Raw genomic sequence first — 20,098 nt, 5'->3', positions numbered from 1 at the left:
GTTTAACAGTCCTTTTGCAAAATTCTTGAGTAGTTAACAATTGACAACAGTCAGTCCCAGAATATCACTGCAACAGTAATTCTGTAATTCTTAAGGTCAAATAAATAATAGAACCAATGAATCATATAGATATGAAGAAAAAGAGGAAGAGGAAGAAGAAGAAGAGGAGATCTTTGAGAGCTAGATTAGTCAGGATATGCTCCATGGAGGAAGCAAGGCTTGAGTTACGTCTTATGGATAAAGTATTTAAATAGATAGAGAGGAACAGCCATCCCAAATGAGATGGACAGATGTTGAATCAGGGATGTATGTGACAAAGTGACGGTCTTGTAGCAGAAGTCCAGATGAGTGAGGTTAGAAGGGATTTAGGTTGTGAAAGCCTTGGCCAGTCAAACTATGATGTTTTGGACATTAACCTAAAGTTAGTAGACAGTCATTAATGGTTTTTGGACACAGATGGGCATAGCAATATTTTGACAAAAACAATATTTTAGAAAAACTTATCTGACAATAAAATGAATAACTGATAGCAGTGAGATCCCAGAATAGAGTAATATGCCAATGAGAGCTACCTTGTGCAAATGAGAGTAATTCAACTCAGCTGCAATCCTCGAATTTTGTAACAACTCCCATGTTGAGAAATTGTAGCCTAGAGTGTTGGGTAAAGCCACTGTGAAGGCAGTGAAATAATAGTGACTAAGTGTAGAGAAACTGAATTCAGATGGAGTTGGCACACAAACCCACGGCATATGTAAAGTATTTTTATTGGTATTAGTCTTGCCATTATTGTTGCTAATGATGATATTGAATAATTATCAACTGTTGTTAATTATTTAAAACCAGGTGCCTAAAGCAAGTTCTCATCTTGCAGAAAGTTGTCTTTCTTTGAACTTTTAAAAAAACTTGTTTGAAACATGGAAACTTAGAATAGGAGGTCTACCCCAGCAGCACATCTGCAACCTGTCTCATTCCTGTTGTCTTTTCTGCCCTTTCATCTTACACTCCTGCCCCCATCCTTCTCCGGGCCAGTGCAGCTTTCCAAGCTTTCCAATCCTTCTCCCACCCCTTGCCTGGCTTCACAATCATCATTCAAACAGCTCTGGGTCTGTATCTCCTTTCACCAGAATTCCTGCAGCCGTGGAGTACATGCAGAGCATCTTTCTTTGGACTCTCTTAAAAACTCTGAGGGTGTTTTCTGACACACATTGCTTTGTAATTCAGTAACAGCGCAGTTGTGGCTTTTTTTCTTTTTTTTTTGGCTGCGTTGGGTCTTCATTGCTGCGCACGGCTTTTCTCTAGTTGTGGCGAGCGGGGGCTACTCTTCGTCGCGGTGCAACGGCTTCACATTGCGGTGGCTTCTCTTGTTGCAGAGCACGGGCTCTAGGTGCGCGGGCTCAGTAGTTGTGGCACGCGGGCTCAGTAGTTGTGGCTCGCGGGCTCTAGAGCGCAGGCTCAGTAGTTGTGGTGCACGGGCTTAGTTGCTCTGCGGCATGTGGGATCCTCCCGGACCAGGGCTGGAACCTGTGTCCCCTGCATTGGCAGGTGGATTCTTAACCACTGAGCCACCAGGGAAGCCCTGTGTGGCTTTTTAAATTGCAGTTATGCTGATTTTTAAAAGCACTCAGAGTGAGAAAGAAAGGAAGGGTAGTAAGACACGTGTACATAGATGCTCACTGAGCACGTTTGCACATGCTCTTGGCAAATGTTATTTTCAAAACCTGTCTGAGCAGGTCTGAGCTGTATAAATTTGGTAAATCAGGGTCAGAGGGCAAAAATTTTGCTTGTGTCCTCACTGTAGAATGTAAATTACACATCTCATGTACGTTATACAGAAATCCAAGGGATGAGCTTTCTGAAATTCATTCCTTCTTGTTTACTCTAATTATACAGTGGGGAATTATATGCTTTATGCCATTTTAATTTCTTGAATATATTTGCTCAAGGAAAGTACATTATAATACAGCTTAGTACCATACATGCTGAAAACAGGTTGATAATGAATTTGGGCAAAGATTCCCATTTCATTTCCTGAACTTTACACAGTTTTTGGCTATATATTTATTAGTTAGGACTCCAGCAAGCATTAAGGCACCAACTCTCTGAGATAAGATAATGTGTTTTCCAATAATAATTATAAATCTGCCAGAATATTGTAGAAGTTACACTGTTGGGTATCTAAACAGAACCAAAATCATTGCAAATTTATTTTAAAACTGTTGTTAATTATTTATGTAATCATAGATGATGGCTTACAGAAGATGCTGATGAGATCTTTCCACAAACTAGCTATGTAAGTTTTGTAGAAGGGCAGTAACTCTTGATAAATAAGCTCAGAGTATTCCATCAGCCTTTTCTCTATATACACACTATGTTTTGGTAAACATGATATATACATATACCTCAATTATTGACAGCAATATACATTCTGACTATTAAGAATTCAGCTCCCCAGCCCTCACAGCATCCCTTTTCTCCTATAATAGAGATCAGCACCAAGAAGGAAGCAACACAGGTCTCTGAGTACCCAAAATAGATGTTCGCAACTTCACCCGGTAAAGATAACGCACTTCATTAGCAAGAGAAATGTATACCCATGTTTTAGTGATGATTCATACACACTTGGTTATGTGGTTCCAAGCCTTCCATAATCGGATGAGCAAATTAGAAAAAGGGTGGGTAGGAGATTCCAGGGAAAACCACAACTCATAGTAGTCAAGTGACAAATGATGGCCTGAAAACAAAAGAAGAAGCAGAAAGTCTATCAAAATCAACCAAAAAAGCACAGCTGTCTGGGGCCTTTTGGAAAGGGACAGTAAGGTCCACCTGTTTTGAGAAACAGTAACAGCATCTCTATCTGGACAGCCGAGTATAACAATTGATGTTCACATTGATGACACCAAGTCATCAAAAAAAAGGCTAACTTATATTCTGCTCAATCTGTATTGATTTTCTATGTAATATGATAGAGAGATTTCTATTTTATGCACTTAATAATGAGGGGGAATACTCCAAACCTAAACCTGTCCCCTTCAATATTTCCCCTGGCTATTGCTCCATCCATCATATTCTCTCTTTGACCACTCTCTACTGGTTTCTTCTTCCTCAGACTGGTTGAGTTCCTCCCTTCCTAAGGGAAAAAACTCCCTTCTCCTTTGATTCTGTGTCAACCATACCTCTATTGATTTTCTCACACACGCTTTTAGAAAGAGAGTTTGTACTCACTACCTCCATTTTCTTTCCCTCCCTTTTATTCCTCAACCCACCTGCAGTCAGCTTGCAGCCCCACCACTCTATTGCAACTATGGTTCCTCTGATCTAACTGCCAAAACAAATACTTTTCAGCTCATTTCTTACTAGGTTTCTCTAAGGCAGTTGTCTGTCTGTCCTCCTGGCTTGAGGTCTTGCATTCTTTCTGTCTCCCTCCTTGATTTCGATTCCTCTTCCTCCACACTTCCTTTGACCTTGGTGTTTCCAGGATCCTGTTCTCAGTGAGCTCTCCTCACTCTTCATGTTCCCCAGGATTCACTCATGCATTCTTGTTATTTTAACTACCACCTCTATGCTGATAACTCCTAAATTCACATCCAAGTCTATCTTAGCCTCTTCCGTAAAGCTTGAAAACTCAACTATTTCTTGGAATTTCCCACCTGAGTATCTCACAGGTTTATCAAATTCTTTATATCCAAAGTCAAATTTAGCTTTTCCCCTAAATTTCTTCCTTTTTATGTATCTCAGTTGGTCACACTACTCAGTCATCTGAGCACTTCACTCATGTTCAGAAAATGAAATAAAAATGAGTCACAAAAAACATTAAAACCTCTACAGACCTAGAAATGCAGAGATAACCACTGTTACTATTTGCTATATAGCCTTCCAAATGTTTGTGTACTTCTGCATATTTTTAATGAAATCGTAATATTTGACCATTTACCACTGCAACAGTTTTTTCATTTAACAAAAAAAATCTTTTTTTTTTAATTTATTTTTTAAATTGAAGTATAGTTGATTTATAATGTTGTATTAGTTTCAGGTGTACAGCAAAGTGATTCATATATATATGAATCTTTTTAAGATTCTTTTCACATATAGGTTATTACAAAATATTAAGTATAGTTCCCTGTGCCATACAGTAGGTCCTTGTTGTTTATCTATTTTGTATATAATATTGTGTATATGTTACTCTCAAATCCCTAATTTATCCCTCCACCATCCCCACCTTTCCCCTTTGGTAACCATAAGTTTGTTTTCTATGTCTGACAAAAAAATCTTGAACATTTTTCTGCTTCAAAATATACTTCTTCAAAATTATTTTTGAAGTTGTTTGCGTTCAAGCCAATAGTGTTATTTAACCAACAGTATTGAGCATTTATATCATCTTTCTCAACTTTCTTTCCCTCTTTGCTTTTTCCTTAAGAAAGAAATGATTGCAAATGAGAAAGAAAAAAAGGCATATAACATCAAATATGAAAATAAGCTCCTGCGACGGGAGGAGAGAATTCCTTTGTGGATGGCAGTAGCAGTAAGATTAGCCTAATTACACTCAATAAGTAATGCCATCAATTGAGTGCTTTCTGTGTGCCCCACTGTTCTAAGGACTTTGCATAATCCTCACCATAAATCTGTGAGGTTGGATACATTATTGTTCTTACTTTATAGTTGTGGAAACTGAGACACAGAGAGGTTAAATAACTAGCCCAGGGACACATAGGTAATACAAAACAGAGTCTGGAATCAAACTCGGGCAGTCTGTTCCAAAGATCAGTCTCCTGACAACAATGCTAATCTGCCTTTTGTTGTACCCTAGGGCATCCTTTCTACTAGAATGTACCACTTAGCGGTCAATTTCTTAGAATAAAACCAATAAATAATGTAGTTAGTTGAGTTCTTGAAATCTTCAATGGATAGTGGAGAGAGAAACAAAAAAGATGCCATTTCTATGAGATAGTAATGAATGTTTCATTCATATCAGTGGTTATTCTGGTTGGTTTGTTTTTGATAATATGGTGGGCAAAAAAAAGTGCCAACCGCTTAACAGTGGAACCCGAATTTCAGGTTTAACATAATTTTCTAAGTAGAATCAATATGGAAGTTTGGCTACATTTTCCAAATTATGGGTAAAAAATTGTGACTTCCTCAAATCTGTTAATATCGGAAGCTAAATTTTTAAGGGGTGAGTGATAGAATGCAGGAGGTGCCCTGCCATCAATTCATCACTGCCTCATTCTGTCATTCACATTCTGTTTGCTGGTGAGATGCATTGAGTCTGTTGTATCTCAAGGTATAATGTCTGGCATTTGTAGATGTGCATGGAAAGAAGGAAATAAGGAAGAGTGGGGTGCAAGGAATAAAAGAAGGATGGAGGGAAGGAAGGGAGGAAGGAGGGAAGGAAAGAAAGAAGGGAAGGGGAGGGGAGGGGAAGGGAGGGAAGAGCTGATCTCCAGATATTCCCAACCTCTTCCCAATTTGCTCTAATCATATCTTCCCCATCTCTCTTGCTCAGACCAAAGTTTGGGGATATCTTTGTGTGTCTTCTTTCTTTTTTTTTTTTTTTTTTCCTTTACTATTTATCTATTTATTTGGTTGCACCGGGTCTAGTTGCGGCAGGCAGGCTCCCTAGTTGCAGCACATGGGCTCCTTAGTTGCGGCAGGCGGACTGCTTAGTTGCAGCTCCAGGGCTCCTTAGTTGCAGCTTGCGGGCTTCTTAGTTGTGGCATTCGAAGTCTTAGCTGCGGCACACATGTGGGATTTAGTTCCCTAATGAGGGATCGAACCCGGGCCTCTTGCATTGGGAGCATGGAGTCTTATCCACTGTGCCACCAGGGAAGTCCCCTTGTGTGTCTTCCTTCTATTGCATCTCATTTCCAATCCATCAGGGGTCCTGAAGCCCCTACTGTCAAAATATACCCAGAGCCCAAGTTTATCTCACCACCTCCAGTTTCTTCTCCTATTGCAAGCCATCATCTTGTGTGGCCTGGATGACTGCAGTGGCCTCTTAATAGGTCTCTGCTTCTACCCTTGCGGCACTACAGTCTGTTCTAAGACAGCAGCCAATGCGGATCAAAGTGCTTATTGTGGCTTACAACGTCCAACCTGACTTGGTACCTCTTTCATCTCTGACCTTCTTCCGCATTCTTCTCCCCTCCTTCACTCAGCTCCAGCCACACCAGCCTCCTTGCTGATCTTCAAGAACATCAGGCACTCATGTGTCTTAAGACCTTGGTGCTGTATGGAATGGTCTTCCTTCCACTACCTTCAGGCCAGTTCCCTAATTTTCCTCAAGTTTCTGCTCATGTCTCATCTTCCCCATGAGGCCAACCATGACCATACTATTTTTAACTGCATCCTGAATTTCCTCCATTCCCTGTGCCTGCTCTACTATTTGTACGTTTGTTTGCTTTCATACCATGTCTTTCCTTCTGACATAATTTACTACATTTATTATTTAGTCTCTCTCCCCATTAGACTGTGAGCTCCTTGTGGGCAAGGATCTTTGCCTATTGGGTTCACTGGTACAGACATATATAGAACAGTGCTTTGGTCATGGTAGGTGCTCTGTACATTCTTGAATAAATGAATAATCACCCTACTCAGTGTCTCTTATAGAGATGATTTGGCTTCAGTGGCTTCCCATTAAGAGCACTGTTCTCATTGCCAAAGCCACGTCCCCAGTCAAGAGGTTTCACTAGGAGATCAGGCACATCGGGGACATCAGCCCTTTGGTGCCTGAAAGCTGTGGTCTTGGTCTCTGGCTGCCTAATTCCCTCTGGATTTAGGATAGGAAAATGGAGGTAGAGAACACATTCAAATACCCCAAACTTAATAAATATTTTAAAAGAAAGGATGACATTTTTTTAAAAATAATGTCTTAGTACTGATTGACGTTTGTGTATATGGCCAGTCCTGCGTTAGGGCACTTACACAGTAGGAGGCATCCAGGGGGACATTCATCACCCCAAGACCCTCTCCAAAAGTAGCTTTCTATTATCACCTTAGGAAACTACAGAAAGTTCCCCAAGGATAAACCCGCATTTTGCTGACCATCTTCTAGTTCCAGCCTCATGCTTGCTCAGTCGTAGGTTGGAAGGAGCCAAATTGAAACAAATTAAAAATATGCAGGAACCATCCCCTGTGAGATCACAGAAAAGCCAGAAGGAGAAAAGATGGGATTATGGGTAGGGAGCTGAGCTACTTCTCTCTGATTTGGGTGAAGCATTGGTGAACCCAGAGGAGAAAACATCGAAGTCCTGTGTGACACCAAGAAAGGTGCGTAGATCATCAAAGCATACAGGTAGAGGTCCTTTGTTCTCCCTTCTCCCTTCAAAGAAAACAAACTTCACAAGTTAGGGTTTGGAAACGAATGCACTTCTAGACAATCCTCCTTGGTGCATCGGCATCAGCAGGAGGCAACATCCTATAGTATTGGTCCAAGGTGCCAGCTCTGGAGCCACACTGCTCTGAATCCCAGCCCTGTCATCACTACTCTTGACACCTCTTGCCTCCTAACCTCAGTTTCCATCGTCAGAAAAGAGGAATAATAATAGCAGCACCCTTAGTAGGAGGATTAAACGAGATAATCCACGCAGCGCTCGGCACAATGCCTGGTACACGGGCAGCGTTCAGCAGAAGGTCGTGTGCTGCAGAGCTGCTGGAGCTACTACCCCTGTAGAAACTTTACATGAAAAATGGTGTGTGTGTTGGGGGCGGAGGATTATCTAGGGTTATTGCCTGGGGAGGGACAGTTGGCCACCCAGACAGATCCTTACAGAGTAGTATTTTCCTTGGTGAATTAACTATATTCCAGGGTTTGCCTGTCAACCATGCAGTCTTAGAAAGGTGATCTTGTGCTTCTCAGGAATGCTGACTGCCACTTTCAAAGCCCAGAAGATTTAATTTATTTTATTTTATTTTTTTAATTTAATTTTATTTTTTTTATATAGCATGTTCTTATTAGTTATCTATTTTATACATATTCATGTATATATGTCAATCCCAATCTCCCAATTCATCCCACCACCACCCCTACCCCCCGCCACTTTCCCCCCTTGGTGTCCATACCCAGAGGAGCCTTAAAGCTAGAATATCAGTTGATTAGTGCACACATTCTCCCTCTACAGGTAAGTCCCGAAGGCCAAGCGCCTACACAGTATGGATTTAGAATAAGCAGAGTCACACATGATCAGAAGGTTTACTGTCTCCTGGTTTTGAGGACCTAGGACATCCAGGTGAGCAGGAAGGACAGTCTTTTTCAGGAGGACAGGCTCACTCCCTGGGTCCACACAGGTACCCCCTCTTCCCAAGGGCAGCACAAGTCAAGTCGCCTTTTTCTCCAATTTACTTGCTAGCCACCCTCCCTTTAATGGGAGCATTCTTTCTCCAGATGTGTCAACACCTCGACCAGTTACTGTCTGGGTTCAACTTGGGTGTCTCCTGCAGATGATTTTGCATAACTCTGGATCAATCTCGTAATTCCATCCTGAAATATGGTAGATGATTTTATTTCATCCATTTCTGGACTCTAAGAGGAATACTTCAATGTTGCCCCCTTGCACTCTTTTCTCCAGACCCAGCAACAGGCCAAGAATTGACAAAATGCTGAATAAAAGCTGGGCCCAACAAGCTAAAGGCATGTGCCAGCACCGCACCCAGCTTTAGGACTGGATAGAGCTTCAGCCCGGCCTAGGCCCCCCTTGGCTCTTTCAACACCTCCTGCTGTCCTCCTCTGCTAGCCCTTGGCAGGCCAGAAAGTCTGGAAATGCTCTGTCTAAAGCCTGACCTCTGTTGCTTTGGACTTGCCCTAACTTGGCATCCATGAACAAATCCCCTTCCACACTCCACAGTCAGTGGAGTCTCCTTATGGCTTTTTACGGTACCCATACTTTTCCTTCCCAGCATTTATCACAAATGAAATGAAATCATCCTTCGTGCATATTTTGTTGTTGTTACTGTTCAATGATTAATTTGCCCATGAAAGAAGAAGCTATGTTTGTTTTTTTACTGCTGTACCCAAGAGTTAAAACAATGCATGGAACATATAGGGTTTAATGAATGTATATTGATTGATTAATGATTCTTAGGCCAACTGTCTTTCAAACTGAGGGGCATAACCTACTTATGCATTATGAAATCAGTTTAGTGGGTCACAACCAGCAAGAAGAAAAGAAGAAATGGAATAGAATAGAAAAGATCATGTATCACACATAAGGAATTCTTTACTTACTCCATGTGAATATGTCTAGACAACACAACACATACACACATGCACAAATGCACACATACTCTGTAATCTGAATAAGGTGCTATTGTCTAGGAGGGGCAGAAGGAGGGGTGATGCAGGGAGTGTTGTTTGAAAAAGCCTGCTCACTTTTATAATAATTTTTATTTGTAAAAAAGAAAAAAAATCCTAGAATTTTGTGCACTCAGCTCTAATAATAAGGTTCAAAACCAGTTTTGACTAGTGTGTGTAGAAGGACAGGGCTAAATCTGAATCTCCAGGTAGGTGTATAGTTTTATATTCATCAAAAGAAGGTGCTGATTTAAAATATTGATATATGCTCTGTTTCAGTTTTCTATGGCTGCATAACAAACTCTTCCAAAAAGTGGTGTCCTAAAAAACAACCATTGTATTTTGCAGTCGGCCCTGGCCTCAACTGGGCAGTTCTTCTGGTCTTCTTGTAGTCCTGAATGTGGCTGCATTCAATTGGCCGGTTGACTAGAGGCTGGGGGCTCAGCTGAGATGACCTTACCTCTGTGAAGCTGTCTCTCTTCACTGAGTCTCGGGTCCTTCCTCTCTCTCCAGGGCCTGGAAGCCCTGTGGTCTCTCCAGCAAGGTGTTCAGACTTCCTTACCTGGCAGCTCAGGGTTCCCAGGACTTCTTAATGCGCAAGCCCAGAACTGGCACCTGGCCAATTTTGCCACCTTCTGTAGGTTAAAGCCAGTCCCAGGCCCAGTCCTGATTCAAGGAGAGGAGACTATACAAGTAGTAATATTATGACAAATGTAATAGCATATCATACTCTCCTTGGTCCAAACTGCATATTCCTCCCACCCCACCTCTGTAATGTTTTGCTAACGTGAGCCCCATTTCCTGCAATGCCTTTCCTTGACTTCTCCATTTATTGAAATCCTATTCATTCTTCCGAGTCCGGCTCAAAGCTACTTCTGCGTCTGTTTCCTTGACACATCCCCTTATCTCATGCTGGAAAGAATCATGCCCTTATCAGTATTCTCAGTACTCAGTACTCTCATGGCGTCATGTCTGTATTTCATATCATGCCTTGACATAGAGTTTTACAAACAACGCACACAGGTGTAGCTCCCTTTCTAGATTCTATGCTGCTTATCTAAGATTAAGTGATCAATAGCTTTTGGAAAAATAAACTGGTTCTCTGTGCCTTTTCCATGATAACCCTACGTATTTATAATTTCTCACTAGTATAAGGAGACAGGTAGTGAGATGCTTAAAACTATTGGAGTAAAAAACCAATATGGAGCACCAGCATAAAACAACAATTACCTTTTACATCTTCAGAAATCCCTTTTCTAGACAGTAATTTTCATACCTGGATTTTTTTGTCTTGTGTTTTTCCAAAATAGTATATACTTAATTTCTTTATATGGTGATTTCCCTTTGCCTATCACAAAGAAGCTTCGTGTCTTACGTTGGAAAAATGTACATTTCCACCAATTTATATTTTATGGAAATGATTGGAGAACCATCAGCCTCTATACAATAGTATCATTGATCAAATACATAGCAGATTTGAAGTTACCCTCTATTACTGTTAAAACTATGGATTTTTCCCCTGCCCCAACTATGTACATTGGTAGTCTTAATTTGTGATCTGTGGGCCCCATGGTGGTTTATGCCATTCAGAAGGAAGTTCAGTGAACCTTCTGAAATTATACATATAAATGTGGGTACACATTCATATCTGCAGTTTTCTGGGGAGTTAGTCCGGTCATCATGTTTTTAAAGTTTAAGCACCCCAATTATATATTGATTGTAAATCTGCTTACCCTCTTAGAATTCCTCTCTTACTAATCCAGAAATAAGATTATTTTTCTACTTCATATGCAATCAGTTTCTTCTGGAGAAATTGGACATTTACATAAACGCTTCACTCTGTCTTTCATCTTTGCATTATACTTCTAGTTAACACTAACATTATGCTACAAACTCTCCTACCCGAGATTCCCTGTCTTCTCTCTGGAAACTTCACCAACATGAGCTTTCTTAAACTGGTGGAGTTGCTACCCCTCGTGTGAACCCTGGACCACCAGTGTGAGCATCCGCTGGGCACTCGTGAGAAACTCGAAAATGCAGACCTGTTAAATCAGAACCTGGGGACTTCCCTGGCGGTCCAGTGGTTAAGACTTCCCCTTCCAGTGCAGGACTGTGGGTTCGATCCCTGGTCGGGGAGCTAAGATCCCACATGCCTCAGGACCAAAAAAACCAAAACATAAAAAAAACAGGAGCAATATTGTAACAAATTCAACAACAACAACAAAATCTTAAAAAAAAAAAAAAATCAGAACCTGCATTTTAACAAGATCCCTGGGAGATTCCTAAGGACATTAAAGCTTAAGAAACCTACAACTGGTGCATCTAATATCTCATTTTCCTGTTTTTCAAACTTTAAGGATTTGTGTTTTAAATTTTCTATAATTCCATTAACAATTATCATAGGATTTATATTTTAATATCACCTAACAGTTTTGATTAACTCTCTTAACTTCAGAGTTTGCAAGGGGCTAGGAGTGGGAGAGTGAGTCAATTACTTGGTCTGAGTATTAAACAGCACTACTATTCAGGACATATGTATAGTTTCTGTGATTCCCAACAGAATTTTTGGTACCTACAGCCTCTACTCTTTGTTTTAGTGTCTGTGCTTCTCTACTGTATTTAAAAACATTTACAGGGAGAGGCCAGAAAATTAATTATTTTAAGATGAATATTATGGAAGAAATAACTTTACTAAAAATCGAAAATGCAGGGCTTATGCTGAATTACATTGGAAAAATCCAGTTTATAATCTGAAAATTTTCTAAGGCAGAATTTTCTGTCCCAGTTTCTCATAGTAAATCTAGCAGTACCAAGTTAGACATCTTTTCTGCTCTATGGTGTGTGTACCAAACACTCTTTCTCTCCAACATTTGACTTTCATCTCTAAGAGTTTAGGGAATTTATGGCTTGGTGCATTTGATGTGGCACCGTTCCACATGTGAGGCATGGTAATTTGGATAGCGCGATAGAAGTGTGTGCCAAGAATAATTGGCTTCTGTATTGCGGAACAACTCAAATACTATGTGTATCACAGCATGTAATTTGGGTGTACAAGATGCCTGTAGTTCAAAGTGCTTTACTCCTCTGCAGTGGCAAGCCGGGCTTCCTGTTGGCTGGCTCCTTGTCTTTGCATTCAACAGCCTGGGTGCAGTTAGAAAGAAAGAATCCATCTAGAAAGTGCATTCTCATAATCCTGCAAATGGATAGACCTTAGCTCCAAGATTCTTTCCCTCCCTCCTTCTCTCCCCTCCTTCCTTCCATTAAGAATAATACAAAGCAGTTCTTTCTCTGCTTACTTTGACTCTTTGTCAGCTTTCTCAAGCAGTGTTTCCTTGCTATTATTAAGAATTAGCTGAGGCTCTGATACAACATGCAGATTCCCAGGCTACTCCTCTTCAAATCTGATTGAGTAGCTTGGGAAGGAATAGAAGAACTTGCATTTTTAACTAGTGTCCCAAGTTTATAACCAAGCTAGTTTGAGAAGCACTAAAGTTCTCATATAGAAAGGCTTTGGAGTAAAATGGACCCTGGTTATCAACACCTGCTGTATGACTTAGGGTAAATTACCTAAACTTTTTGAGCCCTGGTTTTTAATGTGTAAGAGAGGGGTAATGCTAACTCATAGTGTTGCCATAAGGGGACAGTCTGTATAAAGCACCAAACATAGTGCATGGTTTATAGTTTATAGTCAGTAATGTTAATCCCTTTATCTCATTGCAGAGTAAGGCTTTTGAAGGGTTAATTTTGAATTTTCCCCAAACGTTTATCTGTGTTAGGTATAATTTCTAAAGTAAAACACAGGTAATGAAACACATCCAAATTTAATTCAGCAAAGGTTTTTGAGGGTCTGTGGTATGTCGTGAATTTGAACATACAAGTATCTAATTTAATCATCACAATAAACCCAATATGTGGTAGATATAGTCATTCCCATATAACAGATATATCAGCTGAGGCTCAGGGATAACTTTACACTTAGTTAAGTGGCAGAAGCACATCTAGATATTAGAGGCCCAGTCCAGTAGTCTTTCTCCTCTATCACGACAACCTTTGCCCTCGATATTTTGTCTGTTTTTAAAATAACTAACGTCTACACCCTTGTCCACATATTTACACAAATAGCTATGAAGGTACAAAATAAAGTTAATTTTCTGAGTGATTTTTTTTTCAAGTCATCTCAATTATTTATTTCATGAAAACTATTTATATGGATCAGTGGTCCTCAAACTTAAATGCATTGAAGGGTCGGGCGGGTAATGTAAAAGGACGAGCTGGGCAGCTATCAGACAAGAAGGAGTGGTAGGGACTATGGCAAACTAGAGGGAATAGCTCATCTAAAGGAAGCAATTTCTGTTCAGCTCCAGGCTCTTGTTGAAAGGCCAGGATGTGGGTTCCCTAATGTCAAATCTTTAGCTTTTTTAAGACAGGAAGAATTCCAGAATTTTATGTGAAATTTCCCAATTTTTAAACAATGTGTGTGGGCCAAACCACATCTGTGGACCACATCTGGCCGGAAGACTGCCAGTTTGCAGTCTTGACCCAGCTGCCCTTAATTCTCCACTTCTCTTGACCTGGTAAATAGTCCATTTGAATAGCTTGGATACATAGTGGGCCCTTCTGGGTAGTGTTTTCACAATATACATAAATTTCAGGACTGACCTTTAGTTTCCCAGGTTCAGAATTTTTATTTTCTCAGAACCCAGTTAGATTGAGTGCTCTTACTGATATTCAGAACTCAAGAACTTCATGCAAAAACAAGGACACTAATTAAGTAATTTACAGTGAGAAATATATTGCTGAGTAGATAGGATACTATATTAGCCTGATCAGTTAATTCTTTCCTTGTAATTCATCCACCTGGGAAGCAAACTCCTAATCAGAAGCTGCTTGCATGCATAGGGAGTCAGAACCCAGAAACTGATGGACTTGAAAGAAGTACCTCCCTGGAGTGGGTCTTAAAATCTTCCTCTCCGTATGGGAGCCTTGCCAGTGGGTTGAAATGTTAGGACTCTGCCCCCACCCCGACTCAGATATGCCAAATACACACTGACCAAGTGCCTCCTTTACTACTTTAGGACTAGTTCTCAAACTCATGCCCAGAGATTTTATTAAAACATGGATTGCGGGGCTTTATACCCCAAGGATTATGATTCAATACTTCTGAGGTCAGACCTGAGAATTTTGCATTTCTAACAAGTTCTCAAGTGTTGCGGATGCTGATGGGCTGCTAGATGGGGAACTCCCTTTGAGAACTATTGGGTTGGCCAAAAAGTTCATTTGGGTTTTTCCACAAGGTGTTATGGAAAACGCAAACGAACTTTTTGGCCAACCTGATACTTCGCTCCAATTCATCTTCACCTACTGCTCTTGTCTGTGTCTCTGCTATGCTAAGATAGTCACATCCTAATGCTGGGGTTGGAACCCGGATGTTTGGACAATTTTTAGGTTGTCATTTTTACCTTTTTAAAGTATTTCACTTAAGTGAAAGTATTTGATTAATTACTTTAATTTGTCAAATCCAAAATGCCATTGATTGTAAAACATACCCGGAGTTTAGAGACATTAAAATTGCGAAAAAAATGAATGCACTTTTTTTAGGGTCACTGCAATTCAGTAAATTAAACCTTAATTTGGGGTAATCTCCCTGGATTATGTTATATAAAGCTCAACTGGGTGGATACATTTGAAGAAAGGACTATGTATCTTCTTTGAACAAACACAAGATGAATTTTAAGCTTACCTTTCCCAGTTCTTTTTTTTTTTTTTTTAATTTTTATTGGAGTATAGTTGATTTACACTGTTGTGTTAGTTTCAGGTGTTCAACAAAGTGGATCAGTTATACATATGCATATATCAACTCTTTTTTTTTTTTAATTCTTTTTCCATATAGCCACCTTTCCCAGTCCTTAGTAGAAAAGACACTGCTGGCACAGTGATCTATGGCTGACTTTGTCATCTAATTGAAATTTATTGTTATTGTATTTGTCCTCTGCTGCTCCAATCTGACCCTGGAATGCCAGATCTTCACTATGGAATGAATCTCTTTTTGCCTTACTAGATTGGTAGGGCCATGCACCTTTTTTAAATGGTTGATTATCAGACTCACTGTTTCCTTGGCCATGCAGGAAAGGACAATTAGGACAGGGTTGTTAAAGGGTTGCTCAACTGTCCTAATCCTCCCTTGTCTTTATGGTCATAAATTACTGGTCCTACGAAAAAAGGACTTGGAAAAAATGACTGTTAACTTCAGTAAGCCTCTTCATGCATATGTAAGAGGATGACTTGAGAGGCAGAAATTCTGACTCTATGCTTGCACTTCTCAGTCTATTATTGGAAACCTCTTGGGGGTTCAGTTATTTATTAGTTTTTGAAAAAAATCACTAAGTGAAGTCCCTTAGTTATGTAAATATTAGGCCAGGCATCTCTTTCTTCAGAGAAAGAGTGTGAAAAGAGCTCCCCCTTTTCATTAAAACCTGCCCCTCTCCTTGGCAATATTTAAAGAGAAAGTAGACCGATTTACCTAAGAATTTGGGAGTGTACGAGGAGAAAAAGAGACTGAACCCTCAACTTTCTCTCTGAAATGAGAAGTAAGGGAAACACATTAAATGGATCAAGGTGGCGTCACGCGGTCTGTGGTCAGGAGAGAATGTTGATACAACAGGCCTTGAAGGGGTTAACACATCAGGATGAAGGGGAAGCCTGAGCTGCCTGCTCTAGGCAATGACCTAAGGTTGATGATGAGTGCTGATTTTTGTCTAAATAAGCGAGAGTGATCAAAGAGCTACAGTCTTGGAGTTTGAGGCTGGTCCCTCCTAGAAGCCAGGGGAGTCCTGAACCAGCAGGACATAGAACTTTACAGGACCAGTGTTCAGCTGTGATACCACATGGCGATGGCAGAAGCCTTCATGCTAATTGGCAGTCCTCTCTCCACCTGAAGTTTAGAAGCAAGGCTCTACTTTAGACTGAATACCAAGAAGGGGGAGTTTTCAAGGAGGCTGAGACTGGATTTCCTACTGAAAGGCTCCAGTGATTAACTGGAAAAACAAAAGAGATGTGACAATATTTACATCTAAGTATTATGCCAGCCTCTGTGGATATAGAATCAAGTGAGACAAGATCTATTACGACAAGCAGGTAGACTCGAAAGAAAAGTATTCAAGGCTAGTTAGGGAAACTGACAGTTATTCATTTAGCAGACTATAGAGTATCTCCTGTGGGTCAGAACTGGGACCCACAGCGAGATGAAATAACACAACCTCTACGCTCAGAGGCTTTTCCAAACTCAATAGAATAGCTGTAATACTGGAAGTGCTTGTAAAGATACACTCAAGTTTGCTGTCCAAGCTTCCCTGTCTTCTAGAAAAGGCTGGATATACATACTGTAGATAGTAATTAACTTACACCTTAGAGGCCATTTGGAACCTCTCCATAAATAAAAGAAAGAAGGGCATTTCAGACAGGGAACAGCATTATAAAGTCACAGACATGTGAAAAAAGAGATGATTATTTCTGAGTAGCTAGTAGTATATAGGGTACAAACAGATGGAATGGAAAGGAATAAGATTAGGTATGAATGCAGGTGGAGGCCACCTTCTAAATTTTTTAACATATATTTACAGATAGTGGTGCACCACCAAATATAAGTATAGCTTGATTTTTGAGAAATCACTTAGGTGACCTAGGTGGAACAGGCGGTGAATGAGACTGAGAAAAAAGGATCAGTGAAGCCCCTGGAAACAGGAAGGGAGACCAGTTTGGGAGGGCATTAAAACGTTCTAAGCATGACATTGTGAAAGAAAATTGGAATCTGTACCATATGCTGAGTGTTATGGACAATAAAGATGGTATAGACCCTGCTCTCAACATGCTTAAGCCATAAAACAAATAAAACATGAGAGCAGGAGCCTATGTAGTTCAAAGCGCTGAAGAAAGTATACAGTAATGACTTACCATCGTGGTTGTATTTGGTTGAGAATGCTGCTGGGAGGAGAGTGTGAGGAAGTGATTGATGACTGTAGTCGAGGAAGAGATAAGAGGATTAGAAGCAATGGCTTAAAAGAAAAAAGGCTTCAAAACATTCAAACCTCCTTTGTATAATGGTGGACACTATTTTGAGAATGTCAATTTCAGGAGCCACCATAATAATGTGTTTGTGTGTGTGCTTAAAAAGCCACCACCATAAAAGATCTGGAGTCCACTCATCAAGTTCAAGGACCAATTTTTGCCTGTGAATGTGGAACATTCTGCTTTCCTACAAACATAACTGTCACATTATAAGGCATAGCTCTCATTTTCTTGGTAATTTAGTGACAATATAAACACGTATATGACTTGTGGTAAATATGGTGATTCTCACTTTATAACCAAAGAGGGGGGATGTTACAGCTTGTGAGCAGTTATGACCGTAAAGCGTGCCGTGTGAGTCACCAGGTTGGCCCAGGAATTAAGATGTGTTATTATTCATGCTGGTTAGCTGAAGTTCCTGCGCTAACCTCGTTGGAGTTTGCATTGTTGGCAAAGGACAAGATCTTTACTGATAGATCAAGTGTGTGAATTCTGCTCCTAGTTCTTTGGCTAACTGGTTCTGTAGTTTGGGGAAAACTTTTTAATCTTTCTGTTCTCAGTTTCTCTATCTGTAAGCAAGGGATCAGACCAAATTCCACCCAATATTGAGAAATCAGCGATTCTATGGTATGGCAGAGACTGCTAATGGTGACTAAATATCCTCAACAGATTTGTTCAGTTGGTGACCAGTATAATGATGGTTACAAAGTGAATCGTAATTATATTGGGTGGCATCTGCCAAGCCAAAAGACAACGTTTCTTAGCCTCGCTTAGAAATAGGTGTAGCTGATGAAATGTAAGCAGAGGGAGCTCCTGCCCAGAAGCACTCCCTTTTACCCTTGCTCCTCTTCCTGTAGTATTGACTTGGGATTGTTCATGTGATGACTGGAGCACCAGTGGCCATCTTGCAACCTGAATGGTCTTAAGAATACAAGGCATATCTTAAGGATGGTGGAGCAGAAAGATAATAGGAGCCTGGTTCTCTGGTGAAAATAGTGTCATCATTCAGCCTTGGCCTACCTCTGGATTTTCTTCATATGAGACAAAAATAAACCTCTCTCATTGAAGCCACGACTAGCCACCTAATTCAATTTCTAACTAATGTATTGGTATCAGGTTACCTTTATATAATTTTACATCACTAGGTTCTCTCTTTGCAATTTTGGAGACAATAGTTTATAATAAACCTGGAAGTTTTTGGTGCTATGAGGCACAACATAATTCACCAAATATCTAAAATTAATTAATGAATGAATTTATGAAAACACAGCCACAATATGTAAAGAATTGCTAATGTTTGGTACAAACCGGGAGGGAGAAAATCAAGGGAAGTTTATTAATCAAGGAAACTACAGAATTTTTAAAATATTGGAGGTTGTTGGGATTTGGGGAGCTAAAAGTACTTTTGATCTTAGTTTGTAGCAAGTTCACATTTTAACAGAATGGAAACCTCTAGTTTTCAGTACACCTGTGCTTTGATCTCCTTGTCTGTCATTGCAATGTGATTATGAGGATTACTGGGTCATTCTCAGACTAAGTTGTTTTTGTGATTTAATTTTCTGGGAGAGGAAGGGGATCATTAAAGGATATCATTAAAAGGAGAGACATGAGGCTTGTAATTGACCTTCCTTGAAAGTAGTCCCATCTGGAAGATTTTATCGGTAAACATTTATCAGTGCATTTGGCTTTTAAGCAGATTCTTCTCCTCTATTCTTTAAAATAAGCAGGCAAAGTCTAAAAAGAAACCACAGGAGTGCCCATAGGTTGCTTTTGTGCATACTCATTGGGAAGAAAATTTATATGTAAGAAAAAAATTCTCTCCTAAGATAATTATACGATTCTGTTTTTAAGTTTTGCTTCAGTGATTCTCTTTCTCAGATTATAATTTGCAGGTAATAGTGTTCTTCAATGACAGTGCTTTGTTGTGATTTGTTTTCATGTATGTTCAGAGTGGAGGTGTTAGGAGGGATGGGATATTTGTGAAATCTAGTGTGCAGGTGTTTTGAAAATCTGTTAAACCTCTGTTAAGCCCAGCACTAGTCTGAAACTTCATATTGTACTTTTCTAAAGTACCGGAACTGTTTTTTAGGAGGACAGACGTTGCTGTGGTTTAAATAAAAGTACCAACATGACGTTATCACTTACCAGTCAGAAGACATAACCCAGGCAGTCTCGTAAAGTTGTGTTTTGGGGGTATCAGAAGAGTTGCTTCCCTTTTCACATATCTTAAAGTTTTCCTGTTTGGTTGGTTTTGCTTGTTGACTTGTGTGTGTCAATAATCACAACCTTGTCATTTTCCAGTTCCATATCCACTTTCAGAGAGAGAAAATTTCTTTTTTAAAAATCTATTTTGAAGTTTTACATTTACTGAAATATTTCCCCTCATTGATAGCCAACTCTGTTTCTTCCATTCCCTTGAGCATACTCTCTAGTCAATTTAAAAAGCAACATCGACATATCACACACCCATAAGCAGTTGTTACACACTTGTTTTCACACTCAGTAAAATGTCCTGGCTGCATTTCTCCTACATGTTGTATATTGATGACTTCATCTCTCCACTTAATGGGGTTCCATGAGGTTTTAGGTAAAGTATGGGTACCATTTGGATTAGACTTGTTTATGAGGCTTAGTCTATGGGTCCTATTATCAGAACTCTCTCCATTTTTGGCTTCATCCCCAGTTTCCATACACCTGGGGACAGCACCAATGTCAGAATCCTAGAACTGTATCTTTCCAGGTTTTTCATCC

General features: G+C 40.0%; 1 protein-coding gene across 8 annotated transcripts in view; it reads left to right on the top strand.

The window, feature by feature from the left end:
* PDE4D (phosphodiesterase 4D) overlaps positions 1 to 20,098 on the top strand; it is a 721,935-nt gene that overhangs the window by 597,355 nt on the left and 104,482 nt on the right. The gene's annotated exons all lie outside the window — the stretch shown is intronic.

Source organism: Eubalaena glacialis, chromosome 4, assembly GCF_028564815.1.
Source record: "Eubalaena glacialis isolate mEubGla1 chromosome 4, mEubGla1.1.hap2.+ XY, whole genome shotgun sequence".
Classification (NCBI taxonomy): Eukaryota; Metazoa; Chordata; class Mammalia; order Artiodactyla; family Balaenidae; genus Eubalaena; species Eubalaena glacialis.
The sequence above is the reverse complement of the archived record's forward strand: the minus strand, read 5'-3'. Positions and strand labels throughout refer to the sequence as shown.